The 21,716-nt window shown below is 48.7% G+C and overlaps 1 long non-coding RNA gene across 2 annotated transcripts in view; it reads right to left on the reverse strand.

Annotated features, from left to right (window-relative positions):
* LOC135316684 (uncharacterized) overlaps nucleotides 1–21,716 on the reverse strand; it is an 88,956-nt gene extending 67,240 nt beyond the window's left edge. The window contains exons 1-3 of one of the 2 annotated variants that reach the window (XR_010375923.1): nucleotides 21,653–21,716; nucleotides 21,006–21,105; nucleotides 6,781–6,816 (exon numbers count right to left, since the gene is read on the reverse strand). This is a non-coding gene — a long non-coding RNA (uncharacterized LOC135316684). Of the gene's footprint in view, nucleotides 1–3,849; nucleotides 3,942–6,780; nucleotides 6,817–21,005; nucleotides 21,106–21,652 lie in introns of those variants that run through there. The other variant, XR_010375924.1, reaches the window with a different exon arrangement.

Genomic DNA, 21,716 nt, shown 5'->3' on the forward strand with positions numbered 1-21,716 from the left:
CTCTCCTTAAATCAGCCCCCCACCTGCCTTGTTTAAACCTCCCCTGAAGTTTAAACCTCCCCTTGTTTCTTTACCCTGTTTCAGATTGGTGTAAGTTCCCACCAAGCCCACGTTGGGCTGGGAGAGCTCTGCTGCCGCCCCTTTGGAAGCAGAGGTGCACAAGAGGCAGCCTCTCCTGGTTATCACACATCAGCGGGTGCTGTTCCTGGGCCCAGCTTCTCCACCTACTCATTCTTAACAAGGCAGCAAGTCCCGTTTTAAGTATTTAAGGCAGTTAAGGGATGAAGTGCTCACAGCTCAGATACTAGAGGACAGTCCTTTCCATTGCTCCCACTAAAAATGAGCATCACACTAACAGAGCGGGGGTTGACTAGAGACCCCCATTTCCTGTATTTAAAGCAAAGCCACATCACTGTGCTAGGAATTTAATTGAGAAACTTGTTTAGAGGTTTGTTCCCACTGGAAAAAGCTAATAAAAATAAGCGGAAGAAAGCAAAGCTGGCCACAAAGAAGAAACGACCATCCCATAACACCGTGCCCCAGTAAAACCCAAGGCACGTTTGCTACAGCAGTCCATCCCAGGCAGCATCTAGGGACTAGATCAGCACAAACTACAGGCAACAAGGAATGCGATGCATTTTTATCCCCAACTTCTTCCAGCAACCATTAACTTCCTTCCTCTACTCTTGAACTGTCTGGGTTTTCAGCGTTTGGTACCATATCCCATACTCAGAGTTGGCAAGAAGATTAAAGAAGTCTGTAGCTCTTGTCTTCACAAAGCATTGCAAAGGGATCATGTCATGGCTAATCCCTCCCCCACCACCTATCACTTATTATTACAAGAAAACTAAATCGCCTTGGAACAAGGAAAGTCCTTTTTTTTCATCTTAAGATTGTCTCCGCTTACAATCTACAGCGTAACGTTAAACCTGTCTCTCTCCAGTAACGCTAACCCCGCCGGGCATCTGATCTCACCAGCGCAGAACCATCCCACCAGAGCCGCGGAAGCGCCGGCAGACAGAAATACAGGATCCAGACTTCGGCTCCATGGGACAGGGAGACTACCTCGAGCTCTGATAAGACACAGCAGAAGGAAGAAAGAGCCTTAGGGATTTCCAAGAGCCCGTGAAGCCTTACAGCTGGATGAGAGAGCACAAACGCAAGGCTCTTAGAGCTGAAGAGATATTGCAAAAGAATACATCTCTTCCCTTGGAGATACCATCTGGGCCAATAAACAGTAACCTGAGAGGGGCCGTGGTTAGTGAACTATGCTAAAGAACACCCTTGTACTGTCACCGAGACCTAGACCCACCCTTCTCCAATCATTTTCCCAGAAGTCTAACCTTTTTCCAGGCATTGCTTTATTTTTTGCGGAAAAGTTTGCTTGCCATTGCCCTGCAGATGGTTTGTTGCAATAGACTTTTGTACCCGCTCCAACGAGGGCATCCTCTCAGCTCCTTGATTAGTCACGGCCATTTGCAGACGCCCTGAATGAAACCCTGCAGGATCCTTTCGCTTCTTTAACCACGACAGGTATAAAGCAGTTGGTACTAGCCGCGTTGAAGTGAACTAACACTTACCAAGGGGAGACCCACGACTAGATTCAATGTAGGGGTAAACAGAGAGAACCTATTTGCCCCCCGTTGCAATGCAGAGGCGTGAGCAGATGCCAGGGACCCCAGCTTCCAGCCCTGTGGTCTGTCCAGCCTGGGAATACCAGTAAATTTTGCCTGCTCCATGGCTTCGTGCCACATATAAAAGTGATTGTGCTTCAGGGGCTGCGCTCTCTTCCCATAGACAAGCTGCCTCTGCACATTCCCAAACAAAGCATTACACTATGTGAAAAGAAGGCACAAGCCCTGCAAAGCCCATCCCGCTGGCTAAGACAGGAAATATCTCCCATCATCTCAGCTAATCCTCCACCAATACAATGAGAAATGATGTCCAACAGCCGCCAAAAGATTATTAAGTGAAGAACAAAAATACTGCACCGCCCATTGCAACAGAGCCAAAGGCAATAAAAGGGGAAATACAAACGGCAGCCAATGGCTGGAAGGAGAAGGGGGCGAGGAGAGGCAGCAAACAGCAGGCGATGCCTTCAGCGAAGCCCCGGTGTTGGAGTACAGGTGGTTCAAGGACATAACAGCTTAACCCCGGCTCCCCAGGAGGCCGTATCATCCTTTTCGCTGCACCAATGCGTCCTTTTTGCTGGAAAACAGGCTTACAGTCCTGACAACTTGACAAATACACAGGAGAGGGCAAGAGGACCAAAAGCCAATGCACTGTCACTAAAATGGAGCAGGCTTGAGCACGCTAAGGTGCCGGGTTCAAACCGGGTAGCCAGAAAGGTCTCCCTGGCTATGAAAGCCCAGGTAACACCACATTTCACAGCAACACGCCAGCTTGACGTTACATTTTGTGCATGCTTGAAAGCTTCTCCCCTTAGGTATGGCTAAAATGAAAGGACACATAGGCCATGGCTTGAGTCTACGGTATATCCCGAGACCTGCCTCCAGCTAACACAGAGCTTCCAGCAACAGGAGGCATCACTAGCAGTGTCCTACCAGCGCATCCTATCACGGAAACACTATTTTCCCCCCGTTTCTCAGCATACTTGACTAATAGATCGGGTTCAGCTGCAAAGATGCGACCAGAACGGCCACTTGCAAATGCTTTGCGAACCACTTCAGCAAGCTGACGCTGCTTACCTATTTCAGCACCAGGATATCAAGAGCTCTGGGTTACCTGGGATAATCGCACGTAGCCCCGCATTAGCATGCCAGCTACTCTTAGGAGCAGGGCGTTTGGATGCTCAGGACAACATTCTTGCAGTACCTCCTACTGCTCATCTCCTGGTGCTCGGGAAGGTCTGAAATTAAACAAGGCATTTGGACGGACAGCACTGAGGGAAACTTGGCGTCTGCTTCAATACCAGCCTCCAAAAAGCATTTCCTAGCTTGAATAACTTGTTTTTAAAGGCAGTATTCCTTGAGATTGTTTTGTTTTCTAACAAGTACATTTAAGGCAAATAGATTTAACTCTTGCAGAAGCAGCACAGAGAAGCCCCGTCCTTTGCTCCCTCTTGGAGAAAGTCTTCCACTTTTAGTGTTTGTACACACACAGTCCCATCATACTGCTGCCACGGGAAATCTTACTTGGGGGAGTTCATCAGGAAAAAAAATTATCCCACCACGAAAGTTTAGACTTTAGATTGATTTTTTCTTTCCACATGACAAGGAGAATAAAACCCTCTACTTCCACCCTCGAATTCACTTTCTCAGTTAAAAGCAGTGTTTTGAAGCTTTGCGTTCTATCTCACTAGAGAACATCCATAGTGGCAAGTCCACCCCTTCCATTGGGATCTTCCGTTTGACCTTCTCCACACACCAAACTTGCTCCCACCCTAGCCAGCAAACCCGACCCACCACCGACGGCCACGCCATCCCCACAGCCAAGGAGACTCATTAGCCGACAGCGCCGAGCGAAGCCAGGCAATGCGGTGCTTTAGCCTCTGTCACCTGCGTAGCTCCTAGTGGCAGGGAATATTTAAAAAAAATGAATTTTCTCCAGCCTACAGCTCGCAGACACCCCAGATAGCCTTGCACACCTGATGTTTCATCGGCTCTTCAATATCTCTGCTGGTTTTACACTTCTCTTGCTTTAGCCAGCAATTCTTCCACTGCCACAGAGCAGACCTCGGACTGGGACTGCGCGCCGTGCTCTGCGGCGGTCCGCAGCGACAGAGCAGCGCTGCTTGCCAATCCCAACAGCTGAAGCCAGACTTAATCCCCTGTATAGACAAAGGCCTGGGAAACAAACATAATTGGTTTTAATTTGTTGTTTGCTTACATTTTTGATAACACAGAGATCTTGGCACCCTGCAGAGCACAGCCTCTCCTTGGTGAGCTTTTCCTTGCTGTCTCTCGTTTCCATGCAGGGATATTAAGTGATCCCCTCACTCCAGGGAAACATTTCTTTCGTGTGCTTTGGAGCATGCTGACTCATTTCCTGCTTCACAACGCCACCGACCATTCACTTTCCTCCAAAACATTTGGGATCACCTATAGATAAGTTTGGGCTCAGATGCAGGGCAAGATAGTGTGGAGAAGTTAAGATCAGTGGAGCCTGCATAAACCACGCACTCCTGCCCTTAGTAGAGCCTAAATCTCAGCTCCCCAGGCTATTTTCACCCGCCCAGATCTGGGGGCAACCACGCATACTGCATTCAGTTCTGCAGTCAGATGCTCGCAGAAGTGTTTGGGGAGACCCAGGGACCGAATGTCCTTGAGCACGATAATTGCCTGGCTCTCATTTTCAGCAAGGCTGAGCTCCCAACGATTCTGGTCAGAGCTGCACGTTACTGAAAATTGGGCAGTTTCGTTACAGTTCAGCAAAACACAGGAAGATGCGATAAAGTCTGTGACTGGGCCCCCTCAGTGGCACCACAATTATGCTAATAACGGTAATAAAAAGAGGATGTTCCCTCCCAGAGAGGGAGGAGACAGCCAGACAAGACTGGAGCAAAGGTTTATCATTATCACTAGTTTCTGTGACTCAGAGGGGCTTAGCCAGAAGTCGCACACAGACTGCAACAGTGCTGGGAAGGGGTTCAGCATCCCAATTCCCACACCCGTATCTCCCACTTGCCATGCTTCAGCAGCCCTTCTCCCTACACCCTCCCCACCAGCGAGACCATCCAGGTTTGGAGACTAAAGCTACCTTTTAGAGGGGAGAGTCCTGCTGCTACTCAAGTTATTAAAAATGCCTCCATTTTCATAAATACCTGAGACGCTTGATATCAAAGCCTGGTTATGACAACTCCCGGGTCAAACACCTTAATTTCTGCACATACGACACTGCCAGTTGTTCTATGAGACAAAGTTAAAATCCTACGGGAACACTAAAGTGATTACAACAAAACTGAAACACCCAACACCTTCCAGGAAATCTTAAAGGTGTTTCCCTTAAACATACTCAACAAATCCTTTGCAACAGAGTGACCTATTGCAGTGTTTGGGTATTATTATTCCTATTATATTGCCAAACTTTCCACATGAGTAATACTGAGTAGGTGGCACAGAGGGAATGCACATATTTGCTTCTCATCAGGCTTGAGATCTGCCACAGGCTCCGAACTGGCAGAGTGAGGTAGGCAAACCCAATTCCCGCCTCCGCTGGGCCACTGGAAATCATCCGCCCTCCAACAACGTGCTAGCCCTGATGCTTTGGGTGCTACTGGGTAGCTTCATTGCTTGGGACCAGTCCGAGTTCAAACCCCACAGAACCGTATCCTCACCTAAGCGCTGCTGTTACTGTTCAACAGAATCATTTTCTCCTGGTGGTCTTGAAAAGAGGGTGGTTTCCAGGGGAGGTTGCTCCCTATTAAACTGTCAGAGTTGTTCCAGGCCTTGCAGCAGTGAAATCAAGTTTGCTATGTGGGGATGGCTTTTATTCAAAAGCCTGATGACTAGACAGACTCCTCATGCAGAAGCTTCAGCGGTTCAAAGCTCCCAGGGGAGTCAGGGGAGAGAGACAAGGTGCTGCCAGGCAGCACACACCGCTGTTATTCTCCATCGCTCCCTGCAGGCGCTTGTAAGTCTACGGAGAGCCTAAGATGCACATATTGCTGACTCTGACACCTAAGCGCGTAGGTACACGCAGCACACAAAGACAATCCCCCCATCACCCAGCCTACGCTGGCAACTCCTACAGGTGACAGCTGACAGCATGCTAATGGGGAGTTTGAAGGCTTGCAAGAGCCCTATTCATACATCCCAGCACGATACTTGTCTTTTTTTATTTGCAATACAAAACCACACGCGGTCCAGGCCTAGGTCAACGCCAAACCCTCCCAGGCAGAGCTGTTAGCTGGCCAGTCTTTCTTCCTCCGCTACTTATGCACCTGGTGATTTATGTGCAAGCCTCATCCATGACAAATTATATCCAGGGCTTGTTCCCCACCCAGAAGGGAGGGTGTTTCTCTCCACTGCGACAGTCACCCCGAATGCTAATCTCATCCTCCGGCAGGCTCGCAGCACCTCCCTGACTGGCAGCACTGACACACGTATTCCCTCTTCTATCATCCAGAACCTCAGGGATTATGAAACACTTTGGGTTTGAGTGGGGTTTTTTTCAGGCCTGGCAAAATCTCACTTAATAAAGCTTGCTGTTTTGGCAGCAAACCATTAACAACTGTTCTGTGTCTGGTTTTCTCCTGCTTGCATCTACCTTTTAGCAGCAGCCTCCAGTCTGTGTTTCCCAAACTAGAGGAAGGTCCGTAACACAGTGCCAATGACCTTCAAGTCAAAGGTATACAAGTTTACTCTTCCCTGTCCTCGTATCTGGTTACCCATTAGGAAAGACAATTAAATTACCTGTAGAGAATAAACCCCCAGTAACAGGCATTATTCCTTGGCATTTACTTGTTTTATTCTATGTCACAGCAAGCACTTATGCAAGTAAATATCAGGCAAACTGCTACAACAATTCAAACATTCGATTTCAGAAGAGTTTCTGGAGTCATCACAAGTAACACAGGTCACAGGGGTAGAGTTTCTTTGCACTGGTACTGCCACATGTTTATTTGCAGGATGCTCACAGGGCAGATTTATGTGAATTGGGCTCTATTGACGTTGAACTTGCCCAAAATGTCTAACTCTGGATCTATTAAACGGGCTAAACCCTGGGGCAGCAGGTATTCAATTAACGTGGAATCAGAAGAGACAACAAAAGCATGCATAGAAGCTCTGGGCATTTTGTTTCCAAACCCAAGCAGCTCACCTGTTGCACTAGAAGACTTCCAGTCTCTGCGTATGCCTGCAGAGAGAAAAACATCATTAGAGGAACCTGGAAGGCACCTCTGCTTATTATCGAGCAGTTATTGAGCTCCCGTTCTGGGAACAATTGCTTTTCACCTACAAAGATTGTCAGAAAAATACTTCCCACGTAGGATACGGTACTTCATTTCAAGAGATTCAGACCATGGCTGTGACAAAGCATAAGAAGTAGCACCAGAAGTGATCCAGCAGATGTTTCTCTGATATTTTTCCAGAGTGATGCTTGTCTTTAAGCAACCACCTATCACGCTTACAGAGCGGTCACTCTGCCCACCCATTTGGCCAGACAGTATCAGACACCAGTTAATATCCTACTTCCTATTTCACGCAGGAATCACTGAGTTTTCCATAACTAGAGACCTAAACACCCACATCATACCGTTTTGCCCACTTGCTCCCACTCCCTGTCTGTGGCCAATGATTTTTCTACATTCCACTTCTGTAAGTCTTCCCAGCACATTGCAGTAACAGCTAGGTCAAGCTCATACTCAGACATGCAATGACAGTTCCTCCAGTGGTTAGCCAAGCTCTTCATGTCCATGTGGTAGCAACTAAAGGAGGACTTCCATTCCGCAACTGTTTTGCTGTTGCTTCCCTGGCATACTGCTAAATCACTGTTCCTTTCTCCTCACCCTTTTATTTCCATGTTAGCAGAGTCTCCACGAGACTTCCCGGAGTACCCTCGGGGTTCGGCTGGTCGTCTCTTTGCCTACCCCTTTTACACGTGTGGACGCTTTCTCTCGCACCAGCAAGGCACACAGATCTCACCGCAGCGCATCCCAGCTAGCCTTTCTATACCTCCTGCCTCCACCCGATCATCGTCTTGCTGTGATCCGAGAGCCCGTTCTCCTGGAGCCATACGCACCCCACCACCCATCCGAACATCTCACAGAGGTTTCCTGAGCCTGGAGGTGAACGCACCTTCTGTCTTCCCACTGTGCCATATTCTTTACTGCAGAAAAGCTTCCTTGCCCCCCTGCCCTGTGCTACCTACAGTGCCTCACCTCACAACACTGGGATTCATTCCCCACCTGGAAACAGGGACAATTTCTGCATCGTTCTCTTTGGGATAAACACCTCAAGTAACTCTAAAGGAACAACCCCCCCCCGCCAACAACAAGAGTATTGGCTCAATGCAATAAATACAACCACAATTAGCCAAGCAGAAAGGGTATATCCACAGCTCCAAGGTATTGTAACCATATGAGCAGCCATTCTATATTTGAGAGAAAGCCACGGGATTTATTTGTATCATGCGATGATGAAATAGCTTCTAATCCAACAGTAACTAAGAAGGATGTTCAGCCACAGCTAGTAAATGAGGTATTTTGAAGTCAGCAAGCCCAGAGAACTTGTATTCGAGATTTAAAAGGGACCTGGCCAAGGAGTGCTTTGGATCATTAATGTTGACTTTTAATAAGGCTTTGGAACACTGAGGGCTGAAAGAAAGCTTGTGTTGTGCCAGAGGTTTAACAGGATAGAAACAGGATGACCCACATAATTATCCACCTGTGACCCTGACTCCTATCCCAGGTGAAATAATGGAACAGCTGTAAAAGAACTTCATTAATAAAGCATTAAAGGAGGGTAACAGCAAATGCCAACAGCCTGGCTTTATAGGAAGCAGATTTGTCACTAAGTTGAGAAATTTTTTTGGAGTTGAATATGTTCCTTAAGTTTGCAGGCTGGATGTAAAAAGAGTACAAAGTTTATACAGTTTAAAGCCAACTGAGGCCTTACAAAAACCTCAGCCTTCCTATCCCTGTATAGAAGGACTACCAAAACAGTTACAGAAACTCTGATGCAAGCCAGGAAATTGTGGGCTAAGATGGGCAAGCGATCCTTGAGTCTCCGCGTGCTGCAGAAAGGCACAACTGCATGAGCAAAGGGAAAGGAGCAGCCATCACAGGAATTTCCCTGCTCTGGAGCACAGATCATCATCACTCCCTGCTCTGGATTTCCTTGGCTCAACGCTTCCACCACTGAGAAGCCCATTGGCTTCTAATTAGTTTTGTCTTCAGTGCAACATCAACATGACGTTCATAAAAGCTTCATTTATTTGAAACCAAATCCATGAACTGAAGAGCAAGCGTGAATACCAGAGATGCTTCCAGGTACACACCAAAAGATGTGCCTCTGACGCTCAGAAATGGCAGCGAGAGCAGAACAATATCCTACTGGTAAGGGACTAATAAATTCATTACACATCATGAAGGCTTTGGGTCCTTGCCCAAGGGTAAGAGGAGAAATGTGGGGAGGAAAAAGTAAAGTTGCTGTTCGTGTCATCTTCCGGCATGAAGCAATGGGTGATGAACAGCCAAACTGCCTAACGCTTTTGGGTCCGAAATTACACAAAGGATGCGCTTCATCTCCAGCAACATCTCTGCCCTGCCTGAGGCTTAGCGGCAGCCCTCCTCCCTCGCCCCTTACTGGGAGGTCAGCTATGGTCTGACCTTTATGAAAAGGCCTGTTTTCCAACCCATGAGCCAAAAACTCTTCAGCCACAACCCTGTCATCTTCCCCTTGATTTATGTCGGCGTGGGAGCCCCTGCCAGCTCCAGGTGGAGCAGTGGCAAGTGAGGGAGAAGAGTCATTCTTTACTCTCAAATCATTAGCACACAGCTACACACATCAGATATCACTCCCACTCTGCCAAACAGCTGGGCTACCCTGGGCATCTCGGGGACAGACAGAGGGTCTGTGAACAATTTCAAAATCCCCCTGATGGTCATTGCTGAGCCTACATGACTTCATCCCAGTTACCGTTATGTTTTTGAGAGTCCAGAATAACATTAAATTTCCATATCTTGTGGTTTTTGGAGGGTGTGAATAAATTCTCTTGCTGTGAGTTATTTAGGTATCGGTAAACCCAACCCCGCAGTGATGAAGCCATTGAGCAACACAGAAGGCCCGTGACGGAGATGTGGCAGGCAACGACTCACCAGTATGACACATCTTGAGGTCCCAAGTGTCAAGTCAGAACCACCAAGAAGAATTGCAGATACTTTTTACGGTCATGATAGGTCTACTCAGAGAAGTTACCTAAACTCAGACCTTGTGAAACATGAATTTACCTTCCTTTCCTACATTTGGTTTCATACATTATACACAGGCCTGAATAGAAAATGCCAAGAGACAACAGACTTGTGCCCTTTCAGACCACCAGGAATCAAGCAAGCTCCCCAGATCCTTCAGAAAAATAGCTTGTTGGCATATCAACCAGAAAAGCTATGCCCTATGATCTCCCACCACCGCGCTGTCTCTTCTTAAAGATGTGTCTCAGCAGGGGCTTTGAAACGAAGTGCCATTTAGTCCGATGGTCGCTGAAAGTTAGGCGCAGCTCAGAAGGACTTACAGCTAGTATCTCACAGCCTTATTTGCCTGATGTTGCCTGCTTGAACTACAGAGCAGCTACAAGCTACTACTACCTGTTAGGCCCTGTCAATCAGAGGACAACAAAACATCCTCCGGAGAGCCAAAAATCAAAGCTGGTTTTGGTCTCACGTTTGATCCCACTCATCCCCGTGCTTGGGACTCCAGTTGCACATATTTTCACCAACTGATCCTTGTGAATTCTCAGGGTTGGAAGGAGCAGGGAGGGTACAATGAATGGTGTATCCCAAAGTCCGAATGCTTCCTGAAGGCCAACTCGTACCCATGGTGGTTAGGGCTGTTTCCTCCCTCACCTCTGAGCTTCCCTTCCTTCCTCCAAAGACATCTTGGTTTGGGGTTTTTTTTAGCTCCTCAGCTGAGCTAAAGCCCACAAAAACACATGAAAAGCCACCATTTTACTCAATGGATTTTTCAACTCCAGCTCAAGAGGAACAAGCCTCCTACATGAACAAGTGCAGAAAGAACAGGAGGATAAGGAGAAACCTCATTTAAGACTATACAAGGGGAAATTGCAAAAAATTACCTAAACCTTTAGGAACATATTTATATTTTGATTTCATGTAATATTACTTCCTGGTTTCCAGCACATATTCCCTGGGCGTCCCCTATCAAATATCAGGCAGTATTAAATCACTGATCCCTGATCCCCGTAGCTCTCAGAAAAACATCTGTACTAATTTGTTGGTTTTCCTTAACATGAGGGCCAGATGAACTCCTCCAGGGCTCAGCCAAGTGAGATCGCTGACAGATGCAGAATAGAAGTGCAAAGATTTTTCCTTTATTAAAAATAAGGTTCCACACTCCAAGCCCTGAGCTTGTCGCTTGCCAGAGTGATGAAATGACACGCGGCAACCTTGATCCAACACTGTTGTGGATACAAAAACAGGGTTCTTACCTAATGCTACTCCACGAGCAAATGATTTCTGACAGCACATCCAAATTGGCACGGGCCGACAAGGTGAGGGGTCTGGCAACTGGATACAGACCTTTTTTACTAGGGGTCTCTGAAATGTCTCAAAGGCATATAGTTATTTAAGTTCACTGACCTGTGAAGGCAACAAATTTGGCACCCTGCTCACCACTTGCAGGACCCCGACTCCATTTCTGACAAACTCTGCTGCAGCAGTTCAACACGAAGCCGCCTTCCTAACAGCGGAGGTAAGGCAGCTTCGTCCTTGCTGTTCACGACCAGGCACCTCAGTCCAAGTCACCAACGGCTGCTGCTGGAATAAACCGCAACGCCCCAGCGGGATAAGCTACCACCATCTTTGGTGGGCGATCCCTGACGCCTCCCAACTCCTTTCCACGCACATCCAGCAAGTCAAACTCATGCTAAAGGTGTACCAGGGAGTTTGCAGAAGCAAGCAGGAGTTAAGAGGGGCAAGCTGCAGCTTGCTCCTATCACCTTAGCCACGATGTTTTGCACCAACAGCCTCATACGCCCCAGCAAGGGGCTCACACAGGCTTTTATTAATGATCATGCAGTTGTTCACCTCAGCTACTTCAATTTTCAGCCACCACAATAAGCAGACCTAGCCATACTCCTATGATGCAGATGAAGCTGTGGTCCTCTTCTGCTTTTGCCCTGGCTTGGGGAAGGCACTGTACTCCAAAAACAGCTAATTGCAACTCAGCTGAACAGCTTTCCCTTGAATCGAGGAGTAATTTTCATAGGAAAAGCTCCCTTCCAAGTTCAGAAGAGCCCCGAGAGAAGGTGCTGCAGGCACACAACAGTACAAGACCTCGGTTTTCTCCCAGTCTGGTGGGCTTTGTGATTTGGATGCCTCTTTTGCAGAAGAGCTTGTACACTTCGTACAGGATGCTGAAGGGATACCGGAGGCTGGCCTTGCATTAAATATCTTAATCTAAGTGCTTAATCTAAGTGCTAGCTGGCTGCCAGGGAAAGACTTACTTGCACGTATAACCTCACGCATGTGTTGAGCCCCAAAAGACTCACCACAGAACTTGTCAGCACCACGTATCTCTGCACAGGAATGACTCACAGCCCTTTGCCAATGCTGGTGGTTCACCGTGGGCATTCCCCCCTCAGGAAATTCTCCTTGGCCACGACCCAGTCCAAATGCAAGAAAACCCCACAAAAACAGATCCTTCCACCAGAAGCCTGAGGAGGCATCCCAGCCAGGGGCATTGGTCAGCCCATTGACAGGCTGTATCTGCTTTCAATAAACTTTTATAGCCTGTCAATTCGCTGAATCCTACGCAGTAAAACTTGTGTCATTAAAAAAGTCTTGCAGTGCCAGTGTCTCTTTTTTTCCCTCTTTTTAATTTGAGGACAGCTGGGAGGGATTGACTCAAGGGCCAAGTTCATAAGATTTTTTTTTTTTTTGCGGGGGGGGGGGAAGAAATCACTTCAAATTACAACGGGAATTTTCAGAGCCTCCTTCTGGGGAGAGCAGCCATTTTCAAAAGTGACTTCATTTCCAGAGCTGGCTTACCTCCCAGCATTTGAACAAGCAAGGAAAGAAAAGTTCAGAAAGGAGATAGGTTTCAAGTTTGGCTTGATTGGTTTCAAGTTTAACAGTCTTAAACCGGCCTTTAAAGTTACAGGCAAATTCTAGGGTGGTTCAGCTTATGAGGCTGCCAGTCCTGAACTCCAGCTCACTGGCCAGAAGAGAAGATCCAGCACAGCACTGCTTTCAGTGGACATCTTAACGCATAAATCTGGCGCCAACAAGGAACCCAAAAGCCCTCACCTGGCAGATCCGTAGATTTAATCCTGCAAGGCTTTTGCGTGGACTTTTACAAGGGGCCAAGGTCTGAAGCCCGTGGTTTGCATCCTTCCCCTGGGATGCACCGTTGTGACCATCGTTAAGGGCCATATTCAGCCAGCTTAAATCCTTTTCAAGTCTCTGCACCTAGTGAAATGGGGAGCAAGGGACATTTAAGAGCAATTCAGACTCCAGTAAAGCACCAACTGGAGACACGGGGACCAAGGAGACTGTAGGGCAGTTAACAGTCTCTTTATTCCCTACCTTTAAGATGCAGATAACATTGTTTTCTTAACGAGCATGTTAGGAAGATAAATATGCTGCCAGTGGTTAACAGGCTCCATAGCTCTCAGGATATGCAGCCCAATTCCCAGTCCCACTGATGGCCGTTTAGGGTAGTTTTCACCCCAGCTGATGGTTGTTTGCAATGCCTGCTTATCAGGCAGAGTTTTCCTTGGGAGGAGCAGGGCTTTGATAAAGCTCCGGCAAAAACCTATGAGTAAGCAAGAGGAATTTTCCCTGCTCTGCATTGTTTGGACTGTCAGTCACCCCTCGCTTTGCTAGGAGTAATACATGAGCCTACGAGCAAGCTGTAAATACCATGTCCCAGCATGTGTCTAAGGGAGGGGGATTCACACATGGAGGGTGCAAACAGCTGGAGCTATAGACAGCTGTTCTCCACCACAGCACATTGACTGATGGGGTCTCTCGCCGAGATGTCAGCTTTTGCTAGTGTTTTAGGAAAGATAAGTCGCTAATGACCGCTGTTTAAATGATTCTTGGCAGGAAGAAAAACACAGAGGTCCTTTATGAAGAGTTGCTCTTTATCTGTCAGAACAGCAGCGCCAGTTAATTCTATTTTTTTTGTTTCCACGCTACGTCTTGTCTCTAGGGTGGGTTGGGGGATGCACGTGGGGAAGAACTGCTTTCCAAGTCTTCTAGACTAGATATTAATGTCTAAGACATGATGGACTGCCTGCTAGAGTCCCATGGCTGTATCTCCTAATATCACCTCCTCAATTAAGTGCTTTTGTTTCTGGTGAAAGGTAGGGGATTGACAGCAATCAGTCGGAGCAGCCACGGGAGAGGCAAGGAAAGCTGCTCTGGTCTGCCCTGACACAGAGGGACCAGCTCAGACTGACAACACTGCCTGGCGATCCATCCATCCATCCATGAAGGGTCATTTATACCGACGGGTGGCCTCTGGTCAGGCTGGTTTCCCACAGGACCCCCAGCAGCAGCTCTCTGGGGAGTTCTGCTAGCAGTCCTGGTGGCCAGAAAGCACGTTAAATAACATAATCCATGCCTATTCTCCAGGTGGCATCACAAGAAAAAGCAAATACAGCAAGCCACACGGCAGTGACAGAAAGCTTCCTCCAAACTGGCACGCCTTCAGAAGCCACTCAGTCTTGCTTTCCTCTTTTCCCTGCATGTCCCATACCGCTTTGGCCTTCAGCCTTCACAGCGCACAAGCTTTTTGCATGGCAGCAAACCTAAGTTGCACGCTTCCTGATCCAAAATAAGTACACAGAAGCTACGTTTGCCGGATCTCATCATAAGGAGCAGGGGAGGTTCCTACGAGGCCAGTGGCAAAGTTGCAGTGAAGGGGCACTGGGTGACTGCGCCCGGGAGAGCAGGTTCTGCAGAATGTGGGTCTAATCCCCTCCTGTGTGACCTCAAAAAGGTCACGCTTCTCCTCCTCAGCTGCACAGAGATGGATAGCCAGACTGCCCTACCAAGTGGTGAGAATTAACTAGTGCCTGTAAAGCACGTTGAGAGACTCGGATGACAGGTACTATATAACTGCAAACTCTATTATATCATTCCACCATCCCCTTTGCCAAAAACCTGCCTTTGCGGAAAAGATCCAGACACCAAATACATTATTAAGTGAGGATGTCTGACAGTAGTTCAGCTACGTAGAGATGTTAAATAGTAATAATAATGAAACAATACTCAGCATTTGAGGATGCTGTACATCTTCAAAGCACTCCACCAAAACATTAACTGATTATACCCAAAATAAATTGCTCGCAGCTGTTAGAGATCCATGAGGTATTCAGAAGAAAAGGAGCGAACATCATTCATCCTGGATCATACGGGAGACGCATGTGCTACAGTGTAATCAAGAGCTCAAAGGAAATAACTTGCAGGGAGTTCAGCTTTTAGTGCTCTTCTGCTATACACCTCAAAGCACGGTTTATTGTTAGAAAAAGCACAGAGGCCGGAGCTACCTCCTCTCAACCGCAGAAGAAAGTTGTGATAGAGCCAAAGCCTTATTCAAAGTTCAATGTCATACCATTAAAACTCCTATTTCAACTTAATCTTAGCAGAAATAGCTGCATGCCAGACAGCTTAAGGCATCTATGATGTTTATAGCCGCAACCAGGAGAACATAGATCTGGCCCTCTTGTAGTAAACACCGCTAGCTCATCCAACAACGCCTTTGCACTCATCCGTCTTGTCTTGAAGCGCGGACCTCACTACTGCAATTCCACGTTATGCTGAAGAATTAAGGCTACCTCCCCGCAGTCAGTTCACATCCGTGGCTTATAAAAGCATCACATCCCACTCCCCTGCCCACCTCTCCCACCCCCAAAGCAAGCAGCTGGGAAAAAACAACGTCAGGCGCACACCGAAGAGCTTGTTGCCGTAACTGCCTGGTAGTGCTCAGAACACCAGGGCACTCGCATCTAAATAAACCCAGGAGGAGTATTATTTCCACATACAATTATTGGCTGGCTTTCCAACACTTGAGCTAGTTCCTGGCCCGTTCCCTGCCAGAGCACAGCATCTGCCTGGGCAGATGCCTGGAAAGACACGAGCGGGGACCTGGCATCTGCAATAACCATTAAGGTATAAAAGGTTGTTTGTTCACAGAGCTGCAGACTTGCTCATTTACAGCGCACGGCTGAACGCTGCCATGGCCCAGCGTTTGCCACTGACCCGCTTTGTGGTTTGCCTACGTTCTCTCGCGGTCCCAAAGGGCAGAGCTCAGAAGAAAACAAGCCCTGAGAATCCCAAAAACAGCCACCAATTTAACACCCCTTTACCACAGCATTAAGCTTGGCGTCTTTAGTCTACCCCTTCCAAAAGGGAGGCAGCCCGCTCAGTGCGGCACGAACACCTGATCTCTCATCATCTCACCCCGATCATCTCTCATCGGGGCAGATGTGCCGCAGCACAGCGGTAGAGACAGGGTGGAGGGTGCCCCAGGCCCGGGCTGGAGTGGGCACAGAGCATCATCCTTGATAAAACCCGCGGCAACCAGCACAAATCAAAACCGAGAGGCCCAGCAGAACTTCATTTCAAGGGGTGAGGCTAGCAAAGGACAGAAGAGCAGTGTCACCACGGAAAGAGCAGGGAAGATGCGGGACAGGATAAACACACACCTGCCAACACCGCACAGGTCCAAGCCAGCAGCTTTCCAGATGCCAGTGGCTAAGAGGAAGGCAGAGCCGCCAACTTTGCGTCTGCACAGGACTGCAGCATGCTGCGAGGAGCTTGTATCAGAAATCGGGGAAGTCAAGGCTTGTCGGAAAGAGGAACAGCAGAGCAATAGTGAAGACACATTGACACAGGCTGCACCTAGAGGAAAGAAAAGCAGCCCCTCGTTTTCATGAGTATTAAAGCTCACAGCCTGCACAGTCTCACAGGAGCTTTGGTTTCAGCCTTCTCTGCCATTTGCACGCTGCATACTGGAGATCATCCTGCCACACATCATCAACATCTCCCAAGAATCCCGAGGCGACTGCGTTTAAAATCCAACCTCCAGTACCCTCCAGGAAAGCCGACATGCCCTTGGTAACAGAGACAGCAACCTATTTAAAGATGAGCTATTAAAAAGCAGTAGCCTGTGGTACTTTGCCAGACTCTTGGCTCTTGAGGAGAACACCATAACGCATTTCTCTGGTTTGCCCCCAGTTCGCAACACACTGACCCAGAAGCGGCAGTTTCTGCAGGCTAGGGGGTTTTGTTTTACAAACCCTATTTTAGTGGGGTGTCACTATGTCTATTGAGTGCTTTAGGCTCTACAAGACAGGAATCATGCCCTCACACTGTGCTACAACTTAACTGGGTATATACAGATTATTTTAAGGAAACACACACCCCGCATACCACATCAGCTTGAGATATACGAGGGCACGAGCATGAAATAGGGGCTGAAAAGCTCCTCCTGCCTTGCAATTGGTAGAAAATATCCTCATATCATCACGCAGTACATCAGCTCGAGATATTAGGCACGGTCTGATACCAAGGGACAGTGCTGCGCTGGCCAGAGGGATGCTGCGAGAGGCGCTGCGCATCTCGGTCAAAAGAAATATCTTTAGAGGCAGTTCTGTCGTTTAGGATCTGTAGCATAAAACATAAGGCAGGCTGCCAGCAAGGTTGCATTGCTGAAGTCTAAAAGCACAGCTTCAAACAGATCTCTGTGCGGGGCATCAGAGTGGAAAGAGCCGAGACCTGCTGCAAACCAGCACCAGAGTACGTTGGCAGAGCTACGTGCCGGCTCCCAGGGCAGGTGTGAGCCGTGCCCAGAGCCAAGCGCAGCAGCCATGGGTCGGACACAGGCTGGGCTTGAGGCGTTTCTTGTGACCGTCCCACACCAAGTGCTGCAGGAGGGTCCGTGAACCCACACGGTCAAGGGAGGGGAAACGTGGATGGGCAAAGCACACACAGCACCTGCTCGGGCTGTGCTTGGATCCAGTCAACAGTCAGCCTCTCACTTAAAAAAACCACACCACAAATACATTTCTCCCATCCAAGACTCTCTCCTTCCCCCTCTGAGCTCATTCATGGCTCAGGCTCCGGGACAGCTGCCGGGTTGCCAAGTCCCCCCAGCTCACTGAAGCACAGAGCAACACGATCAGGATGATAGCTGGGCCAGCTGTTAGAAATCACTGCAGGACTCAAAACAACTACAGAAAAGAGCAAGCAGGGGAAAAAAATAAACCAGCAGAAAGCCCCTTACTCCTTTTCCTCTGCCTGAACATTGTGGTCTCATTGTTACCACCATCCTTAAATCGCCAAGTAAGCCCTGGCCAAAATGACAGCTCATCAAGAATATTTTAAAAATACCCTGGGTGGGGACTGGGAGCCCAGGGAAACAGGGACCAAGGCAGTGGATTTTTTCACACCTAGGTGATGGTTTTGAATGCAGCTCAGGTCAATAGAAGTGACCTTGATCCTGACGGGGACCAGCGCCAGTGGACCCCAGTGGGAAGTCGCCCCCCTCCAGGCATCAGAAGAGCCCCACTGAAGTTCCCAGTACTGGGGGAAGGTGAGCTGCGTGCCTGCAGGACCTGCTGGTACAGGAGGGCTCCTCTACATTTCTACAGAGGCTCCACTTGTACGGAGTTGCCCAACTCAGCAACCTGCAAGCTTAACTCAAAGCCAGAAGCGCTCTCAACAAAAATTAAAGCCCCTTCTAATAACAGTGAGTTACTGTCTCCCACAACAAAATCCAAACTCATTTGGAAACACAATTCTGTTTAAATTAGAGCACATTAAAGCAGGCAACAATGCCCTTGTCTATGTTTATGGGAAGCATGTTGTCTTGCACAGTGGGCTACCAAATGTCCTCAACTGACACTAAACATCAGCAAAGGGACATTGAGAGGATGGAGAAGAGCAGGATGGCTGCTCCCTGAACACGTCGGGACGAGGAACAACACAAGCTCAGCAAGGAAGATGGGATTTTGAGATGCAAACATCCACAGGACCCCCACTGACAGCAGCTGGGCTGCAGCTGTCTTGCTCTCCCTGAGACAAGAAGGCAGGGGCAGCTGATTAAAGGCATCCGTGCCCAAGCACCCGGTCCTGCCTGAAATACCCCTCACCAAGGGCGGGCAGAGGCCTGTGCCTGCACGTCGGGGCGGGATGGGGCTCGGATGCTGTAAACCCTGGTGATGGTGGCAGAGGACCGCATGGGAAGCCAAGGAAGAGCAGCAGCGCTCAGGCAGTTAAAAACATAATATTTTCCCAGCATATCACCTTACTGCTTCTCCACAGCCTTTTAGGCAGGTCTTCCCAGCCCCTCTGTTTTTGACAGGCAGGATGGGGCCTTGCAGCTGATTTCAATTTTAAGCCATCACCCAGGGATAATGTTATTGTTCCACTTTCCCTCTGCTCTCTGGCTGGCAGGGGCTGTCTCAGTGGCAGCGCTAGGCCACTCTCCCTCTGCATCCCACTGCTTGCACAGGACCCAAGCCAAAACACAGAAGCCTGGCAGTTTCCCCTCAAGATTTGAGGTGCCTCTCCACCTCTGGGGTGGAAAGGGGGCCAGGCTAACGTGCTGCTCCATCTGCACGACCACTGCCAGCCCCACAGGTGACCAGCTATATCCTGATCATCAAGACTCTTAAGACATGTCTCCACACCTCCTTCATGCTGCGCTAGCTCCAGAGAAATAGCAGAGCCCCACTCTGTCAGCTCTATTTAGCTTTGCTGCAGACACATCTGATGAAGCAAAGCCAGAGGTTATGCTCCCCATTACAAAGCTGGAAATAAGGTTGCAAGAAAAAAACCCCAGAGCGGACACAGTTCTAGGCTGTGCCTGTCATCAAGATGCCTCCTGAGCTGTTTCCACCATCATCTCCCTAATGCACAGCTGTGTTTCAGTGCCAAGTGTTTCTCCAGAACAGAACCCTCCCCACCTTTGCTCCCCTCTTCAGGGCAGCATATTCACCCCGGTGTGTGGCCATCCAAAACACCCTGCCCCTCCTGGCTGGAAGTTAAGCAGAGTGTTTCATGGGGGAGAGCAAGGGGACTGCACCTCCGTTGTTCAAGAGGCTCTTGGCTTTTCAAAAGGAGCAATCATTGCACATGCACTTCAGCAAACCCATGGGCTCCCACGTCCTCTCAGCACATTAAGAAACAGCTGACTAGTTAGTTATTAGAGACTCTGGTCCAGATGAACTCCTCCCTTCCTGTCCTCTGCCTTCCAGAAAGCTGGTCTCTCCCTTTGGAGAAGTCTCTCACCTACAGCAAAGGCTCCAGCTAGGGAGCCCAAGGCTTCGTTGTTTTTGGTGAGAACAGGAGCCACTACAACCTCTCTCCTGCGATTGCTTTTCTTCACCGAGCCTCCTGCAGACGCATCCTGACAGCTTACTACCCTCCTTTCAGCCCCAGCTCCCTGCGCCGCTTCTTCCCATACCACAAGCTCACCCCCACTGCCTCCAGGTGCATGATACAAGCATGTTTCTGCCTAAACACTACTCCTGGGCAACTGGCTTCTTTCTCTTCCATTCCTTTATCCTCCGAGGCTTTGCTGCATGCACAGAAGACAGGACAGATGTACAGGCTGCTGCAGCCCAGGGTGCCCTGTGGGACAGTAATTGCAGGATGAGGTAAGGCAGAAGGAAGTGGGTGCTCTAGGCTGAAGGGAAGGACAGCTGTGGCTGTTCCCAGGATCTGGAGCAAGTCAATTGATAAATACCAGAGCTGGACCTGAAGGAAAGCTGGGCATTCACAGCCAAGAAAGCCTAACTGCTTTGGAAAAAGCCCTGGCCTTTGTTGCACAATCTCTAGGCAAGGCACTCACTGTACTTGCAGAGCAAGAGGCAAACTAGGGATAAGCATACGCACACCCCCTCACTCAGTCTTGCACAGCCCAAAATACAGCTCAGCACAGGCCTCCAGCTTCCCACCTACCAAAACACACGGCCTCCAAAAGCCAGCGCTGCAGCTTATCCTGTGCAGCTGCCCCCGGAGAACCTGGTGTAATAAGCAGCAAGATTTCAGCCTCCTTCGGTGCACAGAAAGTGAGAGGCACGCACCACCCGGCACAGCCAATGCCTGTCCCTCTCGGTGCCTGATGGCCTTTGAAACCTCAGGAGAGAGTCAACAGCAACAAAGACCTCGAGCATTCTTTCTAAAATACCATTAAATATACAACCAACTGCTAGGTCAACAAAAAACTACAAACCCTTTAATCTGAAGCCTCACAACATTCAGCAACAGCTTCTCTAGACGCTTGCAGCTGACAACTCATTCAAAGAAAACTCCATACGGTTCCCACTATCCCATAAGTTCATCCAAATCCTACCTTATCACACAAGCTGCAACTCAGATCCAGCCAGGACTTTCTGTGCTGCACCAAGCTGCCACATGGTAGCTCAGGATGCTCTGACTGTTACAGAAAGGACCTGGAAACAGAGAAAAAAAGAAAGGGGTAAGTCTTCAGAGAAATCAGGATATTACACACTCACATCCTCTTCACTAATCTTCAAGTCTTTAATTTCCTAGGTCCCTGCAAACTTCTTACCACAAACAGGACATCAACCATGCCAAGAGAGCCGCCTCTCTCAATCCTTCTCTGAAAAACTCAGGCTCAGCTGAGCCTGATTTATATAAACTCCTTGCCCTCCCGCCCCTGTGAGGACAGGTTAATGGGAGTCATGGGGGTGACCCCCCTCTCTTATGTAGGTGGGAGGATTTACTTTGTTAGCCCTCTTCTTTCTTGTTCCCAAAACAGCCACAGATGGCCCAGGGAACTGCCTTTTAGGTGCACTTTAAAGCTTCTGTGGCTGACTGATACTGGAAGGCTTAGGAAGCCCTGTATTTTTCCAATTTATCTAAAAAGCTTCACAGGGCTTAGAGAAAGCACAGGGCATTACTGTGCAAGAGATCTTATCCGAGTCACAGCCATGCACCTGGAAGCAGGCACCTAAACCACCTGCACAACGCACATACATTAGGCTTCCCTTCCTGTATGTGCCAACGCATCCACAAAATCACGTATCCATTTCATTTCAAC

The sequence above is a fragment of the Phalacrocorax carbo genome, chromosome 21 (assembly GCF_963921805.1).
Source record: "Phalacrocorax carbo chromosome 21, bPhaCar2.1, whole genome shotgun sequence".
Lineage (NCBI taxonomy): Eukaryota > Metazoa > Chordata > Aves > Suliformes > Phalacrocoracidae > Phalacrocorax > Phalacrocorax carbo.